At 42.9% G+C, this 21,075-nt stretch overlaps 1 protein-coding gene across 1 annotated transcript in view; it reads left to right on the plus strand.

Annotated features, from left to right (window-relative positions):
* LOC126416490 (RNA-binding protein 24-B-like) overlaps positions 1-21,075 on the plus strand; it is a 355,325-nt gene that overhangs the window by 254,569 nt on the left and 79,681 nt on the right. The gene's annotated exons all lie outside the window — the stretch shown is intronic.

A 21,075-nucleotide genomic window follows, 5' to 3' on the forward strand; every position in this document is an offset into this window, starting at 1 on the left:
GAGGCGCGTTCAATAAGTAACATAATGCATTTTTTTCTGCAAGCGGAGAAGTAGTATTCAGGCCTTAAAGGCATATTTTGATGCATTAACACGACGTATTTGACCTTGTCAATGTAACTTTCTTTTCGTTACGCGTTTCGAATAACCAAGAAGCGAGGTATTTGATGTGAAAAGGCTGCTTTCGTAATCTATCATTTTTCTTAATGGCGAACTGATGTTCCGTCTGTGTCCTCATACCGAAAATGCTGAGAATATATTTTGCTATGGCTGGACAGTTTCCAATATTTCCTTCTCACAGGGACCTTCAAGCTGTACTGATTGCTAGGAAATTTTAACTCAAATTACAGAAGTAAAGGTAATCATTGCAACTAAAATTCATGCACATGGAAGAAAATATCCCTTGGACGAGTTCACGTGCCAATGAAATGTGACTCCTTTTCAGTTTAGGTCAATGGTAGTCAACGTGGACCCTATCGCCCATTAGTGGACGTTACAGCTTTCATAGTGGGCAGTTGATGGTAGGAGTTTCAAAAACATTTTATTTAGGTTTTTATAAGATTTTGACGGGAAGTATTTGGTAAACAATTTTTGTTATATGCTTTAACTTGCTGTAACGCTGCTAAATCACCATTACTGACGAACCTGTGGTCGGTAAGGAAATTTTACTGCTAGCAGAGTTACAAAAATGGGCGGTGGGTAAAAAAGATTGATCATGCCCCTGCTTTAGCCTATAATCAGAACGAGTGGTACACCTGTAAATGATGTATGCATGCTTTTTATTTCATCGAAACAGTTCTACCAGAAGCTGACGTTTGGGGTGCCAGCTTCAAGTGTTGACGTTATGAGAACTCCCAGTATTATACGTCCACGATTACGAATGTCCATTGAATTGTTTCCTCTATGTACCTTTGTTTCGGTTAGTAGACCAAATGAACTGTGTTTTGTTTTTGCCTTTTAAAGTATTTAATGTTGGAGACTCGCCCACCCCAGCAGGACAACAAGCAAGTTTCATACATCTTCGAAACTCTAGCCATATTTTCGTTACAGACTGCAGTGTATGTATTTGTGGCGGGATCTACGTGACGCGTGAGATACGTAAGTGAAGTACTTTTCGGATGCATCAACAAGAATTATGGGTTGTCACGGAAAACAATGCAAATACTAGCCCGAATTTACTTCATTATGACTTGGTGCTAAGCGATATTCGCCTGCAGTTTGAATTATCTCTCTCTCTCCCCCTCCCTCCGTCCTTTCCTCCCCTCCCCCCCCTTCCCCAAGTTACTGTGGTACAAACCAGGAAATATTTGAGCGTACGTGAATTCGCAGAGCTGCGCTAGCCGCCAGACGGAAAGTGGGCGGCAGTGAAAATAATCAGCGCACGCTGAATGGATCTGGTGAAGGGCGCTGAGTTCAGTGGGAGGTCGCCGCTCTGTGCTTTTCGTTCTTCACGTCTCCGTAAAACTGTTGCTCGCATGCTAATGACTAACGAGAAGTACCATTAATTGATATTACATAGTTGACCCACTTTTAGGATTATCAGATACTTAATGACACCACAGATTATAGGTGTTATGTAGCCACTTTTACGAGTCTTTTTTTTAAGTCCTTTTCGCAGTGTGGAGTTAAGATAACGAATATAAATTAACATTTCGTTGAAGACTGTACGGGGTGCACAGTACTGTTGCTGAAAATCTTTCAGTTCCTTTGGATGAGATAATAATTTCAGTTGTTAATTTGTAGTCAATTACAAAACAGTTTGACACTGCAAATTATAAAATTTACACGCGGTCTTCACCTAACAACATTTCTTGAAACCACTGAACTACTACAATTAGCGGTCTGTGGTGACCGAAAAGTGCAACAATCCTCAGTAAAACTGTAACTTTGTTTGCTACAGTTATTAATTTTTAATTGGATTCTGTATCACTTTCCGTGTTTAATACCGCTTGAATCAGTTTTACCTCGTGTCATTTTATTTTATTCCCTTTGTTTATTAATGTCAACTATTTCGTAAGCACAGTTTTTGGATTTAGTGTTTATATTGTTCCTGTGTGCTCCCTTCACATCTTTTCCTATGTTATTTACAAACTTTGTAATTCCTTTGGCGAAGATAATCACTTAAAGTCTGATGATGACCCTGTAAGCCGAAAATCGGTTAACTCAATAAATTAATCTTGCAGAACACAGGCAATGTAGTGCTCTTCAATTATTATAATGTTTTTCTACCAGGAAACGACGGAATACTCGGTTAACAAACTGTAACTTCTTAATACGTAAGATTATTTCCCAAATTTGAGAACTCTGCAAACACTCATCTTGAATATGCAAGCCGAGATTCCCAGCATAGCGGCTTCACTCCCTTTGCCACGAGTGTAGGGTAAGGAGACAGAAGTCGCCCTATATCCAGTGTTCAGTGGCTTCAGCATATAACCTGCCTCGTTATTGCAGGCTTATTGCACACAGTAACAGCGGTGTCTTTCTAAACTTCACTTTTACTTTTCTGTAGTTCACGACTTTACTTGAAAAAGGACGTACTGTGGCTGTTTAAAAATCTGATTCAATATCTATGCCGCAGTATGCATGTAAATTATGTAACACAAATGAGGCTCCTTTTACTTCTCATTTTGGATCTCAGTTACCGACCGGCCGCCGTGTCATCCTGCTGCCAGTGGCGTCACTGTGGTGCGGCAAGGAAGACCAGGAAGTCAGCCCAGCGCTCTCCCAGTCGTAGTTGGCTTTCCAGACCTTGTAGTCACTACTTCTCACTCAAGTAGCTTCTCAGGTGACATCACGAGCCTGAGTGCACCCTGATCGAATCTTCCAAACAAGGAAAAATCCCTGACAATATCGGAAATCGAACCCGGATCCTCCGTACAACAGCCAGACACATTTTTCGCGCTATGAGCTGTTAGCAAAGCTTGTTTCTATGTTTTAACCACTTCCAGATGATTAAATGTCTCGCATTAAACGGATTTTGATATGGAAGATAGCACTTACGCAGCAAATAGTGTACTCTGTACCTTGAAAAATAAATTCAGCGAACGAGTGGATGAAACATCTGTTTTGAATCCACGGGTTCCTCCGAAGGTGACGCCTCTAAGCCTGTATATTCTACCTATGCTTTCGCCCAGGAAAATGGAGGTTAAGGAGATATTGTCTGTTAGCCATAAGTTGTTATCTAAACATTTTACTGGCTGCGGAAGTTCTCGTACAAACGGAGATAAAGAGTTATCTACAGAATAATTACCTCTTCGCGTTCACGTTCTTAGATATTTTTGTTTCGCATTTTATGTCTGATTACATACAACGTGGTTGAAACTGTCACCCTGAGCGATGGCATACACCCTGAGCGATGGTATAGGATTACCAGCATTTCATCTCACAGCAGTTGGTCTAAGTTATCTTACAGCATTCGTCCGGTAATTTGCAATATTTGTTTATAAAGGTAACTGCACAAAAGCTAAAGGTTTTATACTATGACATAATGAAGTTGTTATTGCCGTTAAAAAATAAATAAGTAAACACAACCGCATCTTGGTTTGTACATAAACTGTGCTTTTCTAGCGAAAGTTTCAACTAGCACTCCCTCCCACCCCGACACAAACACACACACACACACACACACACACACACACACACACACACACAAACGCGCCCGTGTTCACACTTGATGAAATGGGCCAAGCGAACCAGCATATTTCTTAACGGCTTATAGAGAAGTCAGTTTTGCCGCAGATCTACTCGGAATTGTGCCACATTACCTCACGATGTCATAGATGCACCTTTCGCAAACCTAACATGAACGTGGACAATGGCATAAAAAATTTGTTGTATAGGCTTTGCATTCTCACGTATACAGCCATATCTAAAATGTGGGGCATTCTCCCACATGTAGTCGTACCTAAAGAGTGGTGCGGCAGAATTGTAGTCCACGCGATTTTCCGTGAAGTGCTTCAATTATTTCCACGTTAAAATGTTCGTGTAGAACATGGCTAGACAGAATTATCAGGACAGTTTCTGCGGAAAAGATAACGGATATCAGTGACAAATGCCAAATTACAAATTCCACGTAACTGATCCATCACACGAAAATTATGTACTTGACATTTTGCCTTCACGCTTATTAGATGAGTTTTTAATGTCGACTTCTTAGTATTGTGTGATTTAGGACAGCAACATAAAGCGGCAAAAGAGAAGCATTAATGCGTTTAGTGAGTGATTGTTATTGAAGTCCAGGGATTTGCACTGCAATATCTTGCTGTTCACGACCCGCATATTCACGCATGAAGGAGCGTCATAGAGCCATCGTTAACACTTACCTTCTGTTAACGTTAGCGTTTTGTTCTCTGATGCTGTTTTGACGCACTTTATGTGATGATCGCACTGATCGCGTACTTCAGTTCATAGGCAGCAATGTCAGCACTTTCTTTGACTGTGAAACAAGTTAATACTGAGTGTAGAATTGTTTTATGATTTTCGTAAATTACTTTCGGAACCTATTGTTCAGGCATATAATTTTATTCAACCTTTTTTCCCATCGCGATAACTGATAGTCAAATGCTGAAACGCCTATGGTTATGCGTGTTATCACCCAATCCGACTATTTCCACAAAAAATTCGAATACACCACGCTCGTATCTATTGCCGCACTGCTCTCCTATTCTCTAACTCAAATACAGAGAATTATGTTCGTCCGATTGATAATCACAGTGGGTTTAACATTACTGCAAAGTAAGTGCAGAGCATTTAACGACTAGCGAAGGATAATGAATTTAATCAGCAATCTCTGAAGGTTGTTTTCACCGTACTGTCCAAATTCATATAACTAAATGTACAGTTTGACAAAGACAGTGGTACAAGGTGACGCAGTGGTGAAGACATTGTACTAAAATTCGGGAGGACGACAGTTTAAATCATCCTTCGGTCATCGAGATTTAGGTTTCCCGGGGATCGCTCTAAGTAGTCTTAAACCAATCTTCCTTCCCTTCTCTTATTTTCGATCTTTATTATCTTCCCCACCACCCAGTAACACATTTTAAAAGCATCCAGTTGTTTTATTTTCTTTCTCATTATCAATTTTTCATTCCCAATCATACATACATACATAAATCGTTGTTCCATAGATAATGAAAACGACATATCGTAATGATGTGGAACGTGTCACTTTAAAGTAAGTTTTCTTTACACAAATTAATTAATTAATTTTTCTTTTTTTTCTTTTTGTTTATTAATTTTGTTTACAGGTACTACTTCATATCTAAGAATTCATCTATTGAGTAGAATGAGTTATCATTCAGAAATTCTTTTAATTTTCTTTTAAATGCTGGTTGACGACCTGTCAGACTTTTAATACTATTTGGCTAATGACCAAAGATTTTTGTGGCAGCATAACTCACCCCTTTCTGTGCCGAAGTGAGATTTAATCCAGAATAGTGAAGATCATCCTTTCTTCTAGTGTTTCCAGATTATTTCGAACATATCTGTTCATAATTTTTTTCTGTTTTCCATGTTTATATCTTTAAGTTTCAGCAACAGTTTCTTTATAGAAAAAGCCTTTTCGCCTTGCTCCTGTGGTTTTTTTTCCATTTTCAGTTTGCCCAAGTTTTAACATTTAGTGCCGGCCGTTGTGGCCGAGCGGTTCCAGGCGCTTCATTCCGGAACCGCTCCGCTGCTACGGTCGCAGGTTCGAATCCTGCCTCGGGCATGGATGTGTGTGATGTCCTTAGGTTAGTTAGGTTTAAGTAGTTCTAAGTCTAGGGGTCTGATGACCTCAGATGTTAAGTCCCATAGTGCTTAGAGCCATTTGAACCATTTGAATTTAACATTCAGTTTTTCAGCATGTCTTTCTAGTCCCGTATTTATTCTTCCTGTCAGACTAAACCTTTGTGCCGGACCAGGTCTGTAAGTGTGACCTTAGCCTTTCGAGGGCAAATGCTGCACTGACTGAGCTATCCAAGCATGATTTACGACCCGTCCTCACCGCTTTACTTCCGCAGCAGCCTCATCTCCTACCTAACCAAACTTCACAAACGTCCTTCTGCATATCTTGCTGGACTAGCACTCTTGGGACAAAGGATAGTGCGGAGAAAAGTCCCAGCCAAAAGCCAAGGGCTTGTTTCCGTAATTAATATTTCACTTTGCAGAGGAGTGTGTGGCGGTTTGAAACATCCTGAGAGTGAATCAAGTTTTGAATGTACGTAGGGATTTCAGGCAGTAAGTTACACTTGGCGTCCCACGCTAAGACCATTCTCTAACAAGGGAGATGCAATATGAGAAGAGAGAACATGTACCCAGTTTTCTGCAGACACAGTTCTGCTGCTGTAGTGATTCATCACAGTGTGCAATTGAAGTCGCGAGACGTAAGGAAACGCTCCCCAAAGTTGAAGTACGTGGGACAGTACGGTTATTGAGGTCAAAACGTCTACATTGCACGCAGATTCACCGTGAAATTCTGAGGGTATATGGACCAAATACAATGTCGCGACGAACCGCAATGTAATGGTGCCGGTCGCGAAGTCCGGATATTAGCTGCAGAGCATGTGCGTCGCTCTACATTTTCAATATTCTTGCGCTCTCCTCGTGCAAACTTTTAGTCTTAGAGAAAAAATGAATAGAGCCTTTTGTGTGGCAAATTTAATGTATTTCAATTTTGTACTGCGACATGTTTCCGCTGGAGGGAGCGGTTTTCGAGTTGTTGAAGAAAAACATGATGTTGACGTACCATACTCCGAGGAGCGTAGGGGACGATGCGGGAGACCCGCACCGCCGCACTAGGCAAGGTCCTAGTGGAGGTGGTTTGCCATTGCCTTCCTCCGACCATAATGGGGATGAATGGTGAAAATGACACAACAACACCCAATCATCACGAGGCAGGAAAAATCCCTGACCACCCCGCCGGAAATCGAACCCGGGACCCCGTGTGCGGGAAGCGAGAACGCTACCGCAAGACCACGAGCTATAAAAGTTATATTAAATGAGTTTTATCTCGTAAACTATTTGGAACAGGGGATATGTACATATGAAACGTTTTGTTCATAATCACTAATACCATCACCACGTAAAGCATTTACATGTACGTTTCCCTCTGACTGACTCTGTGTATCGTATAAAATGCATGACACAGTGCTGTTTTTCATTTAATTTCATATTTATTAAGACCATTTTCGGTCTTAAGCCATCATCCAAGAAAAAATAAAAATTGAAAAGCTCGTCATACGTGATAGAGCACAAGATTACCATACTTATTGCAATCACAGCTATTGTACACACCGTAATATGAAAGCATCCAACAAGATGAAACTTCCTGACAGATTAAAACTGTGTGCCGGACCGAGACTCGAACTCGGGACTTTTGCCTTTCGCGGGCTAGTGCTCTACCAAATGAGCTACCCAAGCACGACTGACGCCCCATCCTCACAGCTCTACTTTTGCCAGTATCTCGTCTGGCGAGTTATTGGCAGAAGTAGAGCTGTGACGACGGGACGTGAGTCGTGCTTGGGTAGCTCATTTGGTAGAGTACTTGCCCGCGAAATGCAAAGGTCCCGAGTTGGAGTCTCGGTCCGGCACACAGTTTTAATCTGCCAGGAAGTTTCATATCAACGCACACTCCGCTGCAGAGTGAAAATTTCAGTCTGGATCCAACAAGATGATGTGGCCCATTCAGTGTCAAAAGACAAATTTAATTTCTATTTTGGTACTGAATAGGATAAATGTTGGATACTTTGGTATTATGGGGTGCTCAAGAGGTATGAGTGCAGTAAGGATGATAATCTTATGTTGGATCATGTATAACATGTGAGAACATCATTTTTATTTTTCCTTAGATGACGATTTAAAACCGGAACTGGTCTTAGCGAAAACGAAATTAAATAAAAAACAGCAGTGTGTTATGCATTTCATCGGCACTCAGTGAAAATTACATGGCCTACTATAATAATGTCTAACTTATTTTTTTGAAGTCCCCTCGTAGGGAAGAAAAACCTATATGGCCGGGTCGCAAGTCGTACCTCGGTAGTTCGATCGGTAGAGCATTTGCCCGTGAATGGCAAGGGTTCCGCCTTCGATTCCGGTCCAATACATTAGGAAGTTCAAAATCAGCGCACCCTTCGCTTCAATGTGTAAATTCATACAGGAGCCAGCAGAGTATTTCGATACTTGAGTACTTGATACTTCAGTCGCCGCGCAGTGGGGGACGTGCAGACCAGAATCGCGTGGTGGTAAAGGCATTTGGCGCAGTGAGCATCGTCCGGGGGCGTGTTATTTTTACCACCGAATGGGATTGGCAATGTAGCGAATGTTCTGGCGGGCTGCGACGCGTGACGTCACCTGGCGGCGCTCCAGCCCGGGCGCCGTGACGCCTGGACGCTGCTCCGTGATTTACTCTGGCACCACATGGCGTCTTCCGCCTACGCGACGCCGCCGACGCCGTCTGCAGGGCGACGGTCCCCGATCCGGTTGGCGTGCGTGCCACGGAGGCTCGTAATGAGGCAGAACCTCGGGGTCCCCACGTGTCAACAGCTCTGTGACGCTCTGAGAAACAGCGAATATTGGCTCGAAGTCTCACAAGCAACTCTTTGAGTGTGAGGTCGCAAGTTCAATCTTTAGTAAAGCTCATTTGACTGTCTTTTGTTAACAATTATGACAGGAAAAATACACCACTGGCCATTAAAATTGCTACACCAAGAAGAAATGCAGATGATAAACGGGTATTCATTGGACAAATATATTACACTAGAACTGACATGTGATTACATTTTCACGCAGTTTGGGTGCATAGATCCTGAGAAATCAGTACCCAGAACAACTACCTCTGGCCGTAATAACGGCCTTGATACGCCTGGGCATTGAGTCAAACAGAGCTTTGATGGCGTGTACAGGTACAGCTGCACATGCACCTTCAACACGATACCACAGTTCATCAAGAGTAGTGACTGGCGTATTGTGACGAGTCAGTTGCTGGTCCACCATTGACGTTTTCAATTGGTGAGAGATCTGGAGAACGTGCTGGCCAGGGCAGCAGTCGAACATTTTCTGTATCCAGAAAGGCCCATACAGGACCTGCAACATACGGTCGTGCATTATCCTGCTGAAATATAGGGTTTCGCAGGGATCGAAGGAAGGGTAGAGCCACGGGTCGTAACACATCTGAAATGTAACGTCCACTGTTCAAAGTGCCGTCAATGCGAACAAGAGTTGACCGAGACGTGTATCCAATGGCATCCCATACCATCACGCCGGGTGATACGCCAGTATGGCGATGACGAATACGCGCTTCCAGTGTGCGTTCACCGCGATGTCGCCAAACACGGACGCGACCATCATGATGCTGTGAACAGAACCTAGATTCATTCGCAAAAATGACGTTTTGCCATTCGTGTACCCAGGTTCGTCGTTGAGTACACCATCGCAGGCGCCCCTGTCTGTGATGCAGCGCCAAGGGTAACCGCAGCCACGGTCTCCGAGCTGATAGTCCGTGCTGCTACAAATGTCGTCGAACTGTTTGTGCAGATGGTTGTTGTCTTGCAAACGTACCCATCTGTTGACTCAGGGATCGAGACATGGCTGCTCAATCCGTTACAGCCATGCGGATAAGATGCCTGTCATCTCGACTGCTAGTGATATGAGGGCGTTCGGATCCAGTACGGCGTTCCGTATTACCCTCCTGAAACCAACGATTCCATATACTTCTAACAGTCATTGTATATCGACCAACGCGAATAGCAGTGTCGCAATACGATAAACCGCAGTCGCGATAGGCTACAACCCGACCTTTATCAAAGTCGGAAACGTGATGGTACGCATTTCTACTCCTTACACGAGGCATCACAGCAATGTTTCACCAGGCAACGCTAACACTGTTCAACTGCTGTTTGTGTATGAGAAATCGGTTGGAAACTTTCCTCATGTCACCACGTTGTAGGTGTCGCCACCGGCGCCAACCTTGTGTGAATGGTCTGAAAAGCTAATCATTTGCATATGACAGCATCTTCTTCCTGTCGTTTAAATTTCGCGTCATCTTCGTGGCGTCATCTTCGTGGTGTAGCAATTTTAATGGCCAGTAGTGTATTAACTGCTATTGACTCGATGTGCAGCCGGAGGACGACAGAAAATTTGTGTCCGTGAGGTGCAGTGATCAACCTTCCATTGGATATATGTGTTACGCTTTACAAAACGGACATCATCGGCATCCAAGAAATGTTTAGAACAAACAACTTGCACCATCGACTCGGAATGAAAAATGGCGCGCCGTAGTGATCACAAGGGTTCGCACTATCAAGATCTTAGGCAAACACGTTGCGAGTTACAAACCGTGCGGGACTTTCAGCTAGGTATCCGCTGTTAAGTAATGCTTATAGAATCATATTTAAAGGTTTTTTTTTTAAATTACCACTACCAGTCACAAACTCCGTCAACTATAGTATTACTTATTTATTTAGCGACATGTTTCGAGGTAAACCTCATCATCAGGCTAAATGGCATTACAAAAACAACTTTAAAATAAGGCCATACAGATTTTACATAGTCTTTTCGTGAATGCTGTGGTCATCTTTTTTCTTCTGGTGTGGCAATCTCGTAGTGATGCCCTGGGGTGCCTCCATTTCCGTGCCTCTCCTGGTCACTGTTCACAAATTGCCACTAACATAGCAGTAACCCAAAATCCCGACCACAAAATTGGAAGCCGGCCGGTGTGGCCGAGCGGTTCTAGGCGCTTCAGTCTGGAACCGCGCGACCGCTACAATCGCAGGTTCGAATCCTGCCTCGACCAAAGATGTGTATGATGTCCTTAGGTTAGTTAGGTTTAAGTAGTTCTAAGTTCTAGGTGCTCAGAGTCATTTGAACCATTTGAACAAAATTGGACAGCTTAGTGGGACATGTGATAAGGCGCTTAAGATTGGTTAACTTGCAGTAGACGGAAAATTCTAGATACTGGGAAAAATAAAACGTGTAAAATAGACTATTGAGAATATTTGGTATAGCAGCTTCGAAGAGCTGAAAGAAATCGCTTCGCACAAGACCGAAAGAGATGAAGGACGCGGCCAGTTAAGTTTAAACTCCCCCTCCCCCCAGCCTCCCCTCCCTCACATGTCTTAAAAAAATTCAAAAATTTTCGTTCTTCAGTCCATGCATTACGTAAGTGACACCTGGAGCAGAGTAATGAAGCGATTGACACCGAAGCATATTTAAACGTGGAAGGAGGAGATGTCGGTTCGGTGGTGCGTGCGTATGCAGTACTGCTCGGGAAGTAACAGCTGTGCGGTTCCATGCCATCTTCTCATGCTCCCTGTTAATGTGCAATATTGACTTCTCTTTAGAGGATCGTGATATCATTGTTACCTAACTATTGTACTCCTCTGTATAAAATGATACCGTTGTTCTGTTATTTGTATATTTTAAGAAAAGCAAAAGTATGTGCACTGTCTTTTACAATAGTCAATAGTTAGTTGACGTATTCGATACTGAAGGGAATCACAAACGGATCCGAATAATTCCTGTGAATACAGTAACTAACAACATTAAAATATACTGCTTAACTAGTTAAAAATCAGTATAGTGTGCATGCAGTACGTCCTGCTTGTGCGGACGGAAATTCTTTAATAACGAGATGAGAGATTTTGTAATGCAAGATACACAGTGTCTACAAACGTTACCTTAATCATGTTTCTTCAAAATTAACGACGACATGCAACGATACCACTTATTGGTTAAAAAGTTTTCTGTAGCCAAGATCGCATATGCAATATAGCATCAACTACAGAAAGTTTTTTACGAAGTAAATCAGGTCGCTCCTTCCATTTGTCAACATGAGACATTTCAATCGATATAAAGTCTCTCCATCATAATCTTGCATCCACATTTTTTTTAATACCTGGCACAGAGTTCTCTGACATTTGTTAACAAGGAAGTCTTACTGCTACTGAATAAATCTGCTCTGCGAAGAGTAAGGCACTGTTTGTATGGCTGGAAGTTCCTTTCTCTCTCTCGTAATATCTGTATGTTTAGCGACGAGTAGCATGTTGTTGGAATGATTTCATACTCGTTACTCGCTGTTCCCGCAGCCTCTTTTTACTGAGTGAGGGATAACCAGCACCTTCCTATTCTGCACAGTATTTTTCCCTACAAATATCCGCAAAAGTATTTTTGTGAATTTTCAAAACGTCTGCTGTTCTTTCGGCCGTCTGCGTTGGAAACAGCAGTCTCACGATTGTCTCTGCCCTCGAAATATTCTCGCACCGAACACACGAACCTCCCGTGTCTGACCACGCAAAACATGAGCAGATCGCGGAACTTTCCATTTAGCAACCATACTTTTCTGCGCACTTCCGCTGCATGCGTCAGACATTCTGTAACGCAAAATAAACTCGTCGCACAAGAAAAGAAAGCACAAAACGAAAACGCCTCACAACTGTTATGTTACCGGCCGCAAGCGTCATCTGCAACTGGCTAGCAACGAACAGAAGACGCGACGAAGCACGTTCTCTGAATGGTTGTTGCTGCGGCAGCAGGCTTGTAAACAGCTAGACGTCAATCACTTCGTTAGTCTGATCCATGTATAAATTATGCCTTCAGGTTTCACAGACACTGTCTTTACACGTTGAATGCTCGAGATAAGACGGTATGTCGGATAACATTAAAAAAATGTAGCTGAGGAACAGTAACTTTTCTCAAAGCTTAACGATTGGAAGAAGTACTATAAAAGATGCTTGTATAAAAAAAAGTCTATTTTAGGGTTGATAAAGAAGAAATTATGACAAAGGGAAGAAAGGTTGTGAAGAAAAGATATTGTACGAAACAGACTAACTCCCCTCTCCCATTTTTTATGCTGCCATTGTTTTTCTCCCGAGTTCTGACAAAAGAGCTGTGCTCATTATGTATTTTATTTCCGGAATGGATGATCTTACTTCGTTATCTCACTCCAAATGGAGGCTTTCGAACACGGCTTTCGAATCTTGTTGCCCTTTTTCCTATATTTTTTGTCCTATTTCACTCTTTGCGCATAGTATATGTGAACAAAAGCACGAGCAAGATAATAGAAAACCGTCTAAAAATCTTACCAGGTGGATAAAAAAAAAGCGTCTTACTTCTTTCATTGTTCTTCAGGTGTTCGTTTCTCACGCTTTACCCTGTTCGGGTCGACGATGCTACGCGCATTGAGAATATATTCTAGGAGAGACGTTAGGCATACTTGCCAATTGGCAAACTGAACAATACAGAATTTTGCTTAATGCTGTATCTGCTGTGAGTCAGACCTTACAACTTACTGTCTGCTTTGCCGCACTTTACTTGTGAGATGTGATACTCTAAATTTCTGCTGCAGCGCTCCACTTGTCACTAAACCTAAGTAATGACCAAGGGCACCTCGAGACGACAGCGTTTGTGGACTTATTTGTTAATAAAAGCCAGCGATGACTTAGTCTCTGCCACGACGCGTCCACAACACACACACACGCACACACGAGCAGCAAGGCGGAAGCGCACGTTCGTGGGCATAGGCATGTTTGTTGATGCTGCCAGGAGCAATTTTACGACTTCTTCATTGGCCTGCCGCTCTGACAGACGGTCTCTGGGCTTCGGCAGTGGCTGAAAATCCCTCGTGGCGCCTCCCATACGGAAGTGCCTCGCTTTATTGCCGAGTGAACTGTTGAGCCGTAAGGTGGTGCAGAACTTGTAGCTCACCTGTCTTGCTATACATTCTTAACAGTCTAGCGTGAACAGGTTTGAAAATATGTTGTTTGACTTAAATCTCCTTTCGGAATTCGGGTAAAATTTGAACTGTGGCTGCAAAGTACTACAGCTGCCTTGGTACATGTAATCATGACGATGGTGTGGACCAGTTCCTGTTGTTTATAATAGGAGGCGTCGGCGTAATAAAGCGCCAACCCTCAATTTAGTAACCATTAGTCTGATCACACTGGACCCGCATGTTGCGTTTGCAAGTGCACCAAATACTGGTGAAAGCTTTTCGGTATGTATCGCTAGAAACAGATGTGTACTATATAATTTGTTTGGCATTATTGTATTTGTGCTGTTGTCTTTGAGTTTAACCATAGATCTAATCATCAAATGGTTCAAATGGCTCTGAGCAGTATGGGACTTAACATCTGAGGTAATCAGTCCCCTAGAACTTAGAACTACTTAAACCTAATTAACCTAAAGGCATCACACTCATCCATGCCCGAGGCAGGATTGCAACCTGCGACAGTGGTGGTCGCGCGGTTCCAGACTGAAGCGCCTGGAACCGCTCGGCCACAACGGTCGGCTCTAATCATCAGCACCGCAGAATGTGCTCTTGTGGAGTAGCACCATCTTGCGCCGACCTCTTCTTAACTCGTGTGCAGCGTTAACTGTCTAAATACTAAGGTCTTTTTCCGTGACTGGCTAAGTAATGGTTATACATGTTTGCAAGTATTTCGGGCTACAATGTGCCCTAGTAAGCAGGTAAGCAGCGCTGTGATGTGCGCATCGGGAAGAGTAAAGTTAAAAAGACAGCTGGCCTTGCTGATGTAGGTTTCAATGTTCGTTAATTACGTTATGCGATTGTGTCCGATTTCATCTCTCTCCATTTTACAGTGAGATATCGTTTTGTGCCTGCCTTGACGAGGACAGGTTACAATCTATGGTAAAAAATGAGTTCCTCCAGCGATGTCAGTAGTTTCGAATGTCAAAAAGTATTCTTAGCAACTCCAGACGAAATTTTAAAAGCGCTAAACCGGACAGAAGAACTGAGAATGCATGTTAGAATTACCTGAAACATCTTTTTCTGATGGCATTTTACTTATTGCATGTATTGCAAATAAACTTCAACTTATAGGGCAATTTTCAAAGTAGGTTTTCAGATGAATTAAAAGAACGCCAAAACAGCATGTAATCAACTTCTCTAAAATAAATTTTGTAAAATTTAACAACGAAGTCACCGATCGAGTGGACGAGTTGCTTTTTTAGAGCAGCTGGAGACTATCAATGTGCGTTACCATTTTTCTCATTTATATCATTACGACATGAACTTTTAATGTGAAAACCATTAAAAACTGAGCGTTTTTCAGCGAGCAATGGAGACAAGTATGTTGAGAATTACTAGAGGGAAAGGAAAATAAACAAATGGACCACGGAAGAGAGTGAAGTGGAAGGCGTAATTACGACTGTAATGAAAAGATAATGGAGGGGACAGGTAAGGTAGTGAATGTATGGCAGACGGCTCAAGGGGATTCTTTGTTGGGTTTCAAGAGATAAGAAAAAGCCGAGACGATGGCTTAACGGAAATGGGTAGAGGCAGTAAGTAAATATGCACGATGGCAGTGAGTGCTTACAGGTAACCACCATAGAGGACGGGTTCAGCCTACATTGCTACCCGTTGCTGTCACAGTTAGAACAAAATGCAACATGTTTTTGTGGTAGGCGTGTCAACGGAACAGGTCAAGGAACACAATAGCATAACGAGATTTAACAAGCACCTACATCATTTACAACGCATGAAATAAGTGCAACACATTACGTCGGGTAATTATACGTAACGCTCGCTCCGCTGCGTGTTTGTACATCGACCAAGATCTGTCGGGCGGTTTTACGTAGAAGGTCGTCACCACGTGTACTCCGCGGATTAGAAAGTGATAGCTTCTCGTTTCCACATTGCAGTACGATACGCAGCTGATTTCTGCCATCCGTTGTTGATCAGTGTCTACAGTCGCTCCACTGGAGTTTAAACACTGCAAAGGAAGTTGCCTCCTCCGTATCTTCCATTGTTGTGATTGTTATTGACTCTTTTTCCATCTTCAGAGTCGGTTATTCGCCTCGACTTCCTGATTTAGTTCCGAAATTGTGGTGCTTTTTTTCCCTGGTCCGACTAATATGTGGGTTGCATTCCCCATTTCGCCACCTGACTGGGAAACCGCACCCCTGCTTACATCAGTCATAAACACAAAAAAGTTAAAAAATGGGAGGGGGGGGGGAAGAGAGAGAGAGAGAGAGAGAGAGAGAGAGAGAGGTAGTCATATAGTTATAAAAGTAAAAACTTCTACACGACTGTAGTGAAGGACGGTTAGGGAAATTTAATTCCCAAAGGTGGTGGGATTGTGAATCCCACCAAGTCGTTGGCAGTGCATCAGTGAGTGGTCATAATGTTTGCGTTCTTTTACAACATTCTTACTACTCCAGCTTATCGTTCGTGCCATATTAATTTTTAAAACCAACTTGTACCTTGTCTTGGTTGAAGTAAATTATAAGTGGTGAAAATTTTAGTGAAGATTAGAAAACCGAAACACTGCTGGCATTTAAAATACAATTGTTGGGGTTGAGATATTGGGAAACACTTCTAATGCTGAAACTGAATTGAAAAAAATGTTTAAACTATCACCTTATCGTCTCAGTTTTTTTATCTCTACGCGGCATTTTCTTGTGCTGAACTGTTTTTACGGGGTGTAGTTCCGGAGGTCTTGGAGTATAACGCCATGAGTCAGCTTTCAAACCACTGCAGTTGCATTCCCATATGTTGGATTTTGTGAAAACTTAATTACATGAATGCGGTGAAAGTGACAACAAATGATTTTATATGGGGCGATCAAAACTTTCCTTTTCGAAGGCCGCGCATTCCAGAATGAGTATGCCAGTCGGGCAAAATTGCCGTCAGCTTTGTCGCAATCATTCCACCGACGCATCATGTTGACGGTACCTGTTTATTACAACACCGTGTCCTGTTGCGTGAAGAAGTCCGTAACTGCTTGCTGCACATCGTCCACTGAGAGATATCGTCGGCCCTTTAATTCCCTTTTTAAGGAACCGAAGGCTTTATAATTCGTGGGGAGAGATTTGGACTGAAGAGCGGGTACTCATATGCCCGCTACTTGAGTTCTACGTTACGACATTTGCGATATGGGGACGTGCGCTATGATGAAGCAGCCGCACCGCTTGTCGCAATTTTCCACAACGGTGCTTTTCGACAGACATGCTGCTACCGGCGTTTCTCCTTCCGCAGCCAAGAAAAGAATAACAGCAAGTTGATCCTGTTTGGACACATCTGGTAATAACGTCGCCACAGTTCAGGTTTCCACATTTACCGTACGCTCGTTGGAAAGACACGAATGCCATACTAATCCTTTGTCTGCATGTCGGAGTCGAGGTACGTTGCATAAACGCTGCAGCAACGGCCTCTGGCGGAAACTAAATTGCACTCAACTCCCATATTGTAATTATTAATATTTTTGGTAGGTTCACTAAATACAACTCAAGAGCTCAGACGAGAAATACGCTACGCGGGGTTTAAAATGCAAGTTAACAGTGAGACATATCTTAGTCGGTGTAAATATACACAGCGAAACGAATGTTATGAATTATTACGCGAGCTAACGTGTTGCACTTCCTTCATAATTAGTAACTGATGTAGGTAGATTACATCTCGTTGCGCTGCGCTGTTTCACTGACACGACTCCCACAAGCACATGCTTTACTTTGTACTAACTGTTGAAGCAACTGGTAACAGCGTACGCTGAACCCGTCACAGTCTGTTGGAGCTGCCCCTGCGTATAACTCGTCCGACAACCAAACTGACAGGCGTGTGTTGCGGGCAGCGACAAATGAAGGCGCAAGCCGCGCGGTCGGCCGTATCGGAAATGCCATTAACGCAACGCGGCAATATCTCACACCCCCGACCGCATTACCTGTACGGTGTGGGAAATGCCCGCCATTTGCCTACCACGTCCGCTTCCTACACGTGGCGCCGTTGACAATTTCTTTACGACGAGAATGTATTGAACCTACTTTCCCCCCTTTCCTGCAGACCCATTTGCAGGAGAGTGATCACTTAGGCTGACCATCACATCAATTTCCGGTAGCTTTCGTGGCACTAACATCATTACTGTCCATCCACCACCGTGGCAACACGAGGCAGGAACGTTACTCAATTCTTATATTGACTTAATAATGATATTCGGTAACTGATGGCTGTACCGCGATGCTATTCGTGAAACTCCACTTTGGGTACCCCACATGAAATGACATAATTGTGTTGACTTATTTACGGTAGAATGATTTTAATGTGGAGAGACTATTGATGTGATACACGGTTGATGTTAAAATCGAAAATAATGGTACAGCAGTCTCCAGTGACGTCATTCAGGATGAAAGGTAAGCAAAGTTAATGTTTGTCTAAGACGAAGTCATTAGGTATGAGGGACACACTTATACTTGAGAAGAACGGACAAGGAAATTGCCTGTGTCGTTTCAAAGGAATCATCCCGGTTTTATGATAATCGAGGTTCAAATGGCTCTGAGCACTATGGGACTTAATATCTGTGGTCATCAGTCCCCTAGAACTTAGAACTACTTAAACCTAATTAACCTAAGGACAGCACACACATCCATGCCCGAGGCAGGATTCGAACCTGCGACCGTAGCGGTCACGTGGTTCCAAACTGAAGCGCCTAGAACCGCACGGCCACAACGGCTGGCACGTGATAAGCGAGAAAGAAAACCGATATCTGGATTGTGGGCCCTGGATATGAATTGCTGCTCTTCCGAAGACAAGTCCAGTATCTTGCCACTGCCACCTCGCTTGGTGACGCCCTTTAGAGCGTAAATGTCATCTACGTTTACACACTTCCGTTTTACACTTGAAAATAAATTTATAAATATAATTTGAATGTGTATAGTCATTTGTTGCTAGACTGTGAATTTTTAACAAGTCTGCATTGATTTTTGTATTAGGCTTGGGTGAATATCAGATGGTAGTCATATTTTGCATTTCGAAGCTTCCCCAATTTTCATGGTGCTGTTTTGTGGAGACGAACTCTGTTCAAACAGCGATCAGTGTTTCACCTCGGACTGCAAACCATCTCTGTGATAAAAGAAAGGAAATTTATAATATAAAACTCGGTTACTGCAAAACCGTGAGTCGACCTGATTTAGTACTACCGCATTTCTGGTAGTATTAGCTTCATCAGTGAGTCCTAGACTTAACATAGATAATTCTCCTAAATGCGTGGTTAGACATTGAGTGACGCCTACACTGCCGTAAGCTACAGAATAGCCTTCGCTTAGGTACTGGAGTGAAATTTAGGGTTAAAAAGACGTAAACATCGTGTTATCAATCGCATCGGTTTTTAAAAAGGAACAAACTGTGGGTAATGGACATATACAGCAGAAGCAGTTTGGTATACGATTATAGTTATGGTGCGGTTATCCCAAGCAGACACGTATTGGTAGCCACACGAACATGTAAGCTGTCCGTTGATTATAAGACAAATGTACGTATCGCAAAGGCCCGCTGTGTACATTTAGAGACTCAGTTAAGCTGTCCGTTGATTATTAGACAAATGTACGTATCACAAAGGCCTGCTGTGTACATTTAGAGACTCAGTAGAAAGGGGTAGGCATAACAAATATCTACTACCTGCATCACACATACAGTGGAGGGGGAATGGTGCAAGGTGGAAACGCTTGTGATGAGGTTCGTTGCAGGAACTGTTTATTTTTCCATTTCCTCGTGGAAAAGATGAGCGATGGAAGCATGATACAATGTGGAGTATACAGGTCCGCCGCTCTGGCCTCCGATTGGTCAATCGTCACCACCGACTGCCATGTCATCCTCAGCCAATGGCGTCATGGGATATGGTGTGAAGGGGCGTGGGGTGAGCACACAGCTCTCTCGGTCGTTGCCGACTTTGCAGACCTAGTAACCGCTGCTTCTTATTCAAGTAGCTCCTCACCATGCTGAGTTGACCTAGTTCCAGTCCTCTCGCCGAGGAAACATCCCAGGCAGTACGGGCAGTACAGGCAATTGAACTTGGGTCTTCGCATAGCAGTCAACCGCGATGACGGCTCGTCTGCGGAGGCGAACACCGTATGGAGTAATAGTGATATCTAGTGCCAAGGATGACGGAGAAGGCTGAATGCATCAATCTGAAATGGGGAACCCTGGTCGACAAACTATTGGCTTGAAAGATATAAGCCATCCATTCGAACTTTTATCATTGCGATCGACCACAGTAGATTTGAAATTTTCTCATTTTCTTCTTTTTCTTTCAAAAGGCTAAGCCCTGTCTCCGCAGCAACGGCTTGCTCTCTTCGACAGACATGTGCATTTCCATACATGACGAATATCTTTCTCTGCCTCGTGATGACTGGGTGTTGTGTGATGTCCTTAGGTTAGTTAGGTTTAAGTAGTTCTAAGTTCTAGGGGACTGATGACCATAGATGTTAAGTCCCATAGTGCTCAGAGCCATTTGAACCATTTGACGAATATCCCATCTCACTGATTATATTTTTTAAATAAGATGTTCTCGATCGGTCCCTCATTTTCCTCGCTACGATTTTATGTTGAAAAACTTTAAACGTGTGTGATTGAGTGACCAACGAGTTTTGCTTTGTGTTGGCTGGTAGCTGTAATTGGTCCTTTCTTCTCCCCTAGTTCCTGTAAAACCATCTCATTCCTTTTTCTGTCAGTCCAACTAGTTCTTGTAATTCTCCTGAATTGTCTGAATCTACCGGTGGCAAATCTAGCAGAAAGCCTCTCAATTGCTTCAATACCTTTCTTTGATCTGACCTGGCGAGGATCCCAAACACTCGAGTAGTACTGAAGAATGGGTTGCACATGCATTCTATACGCTTGCTCCTATATAGATGAACTGGAATTCTTCCAATAAACGGATGTCGACCATTTGCCTTCCTGCTCGTTCCATTTCATATCGCTTTGCAACCTTATGCCCAGATATTTAATCGACGCCTGTAGTAAAGCAGGACACCACTACTGTTGTATTTGAAAATTATAGCATTGCTTTTCCTGCTCATCTGCATTAATTTACATTTTTACATATTTAGAGCAAGGTACCATTCAGCATAGAAAGTAGGAAATCTGCTCAAATCATCTAGTGTCTTCCTACAGTCACTTAAAGAAGACTTTGTCCCACACACTACAACGTCATTAGCAAACAGTTGCAGATTTCTGCACATCCCATTTGTCAGATCGTTTATGTACTCGTCTATAGAAAACAAAAGCGGACCTATTAAACTTCCATGGATCAGTCCTGACGATGCATTCGTCGTCGATGAGCACTCGCCTTCCAGGACATAGTACTAGGTTTTATTACT

Source organism: Schistocerca serialis, chromosome 1 (genome assembly GCF_023864345.2).
Source record: "Schistocerca serialis cubense isolate TAMUIC-IGC-003099 chromosome 1, iqSchSeri2.2, whole genome shotgun sequence".
In the NCBI taxonomy this organism is placed as follows: Eukaryota; Metazoa; Arthropoda; class Insecta; order Orthoptera; family Acrididae; genus Schistocerca; species Schistocerca serialis.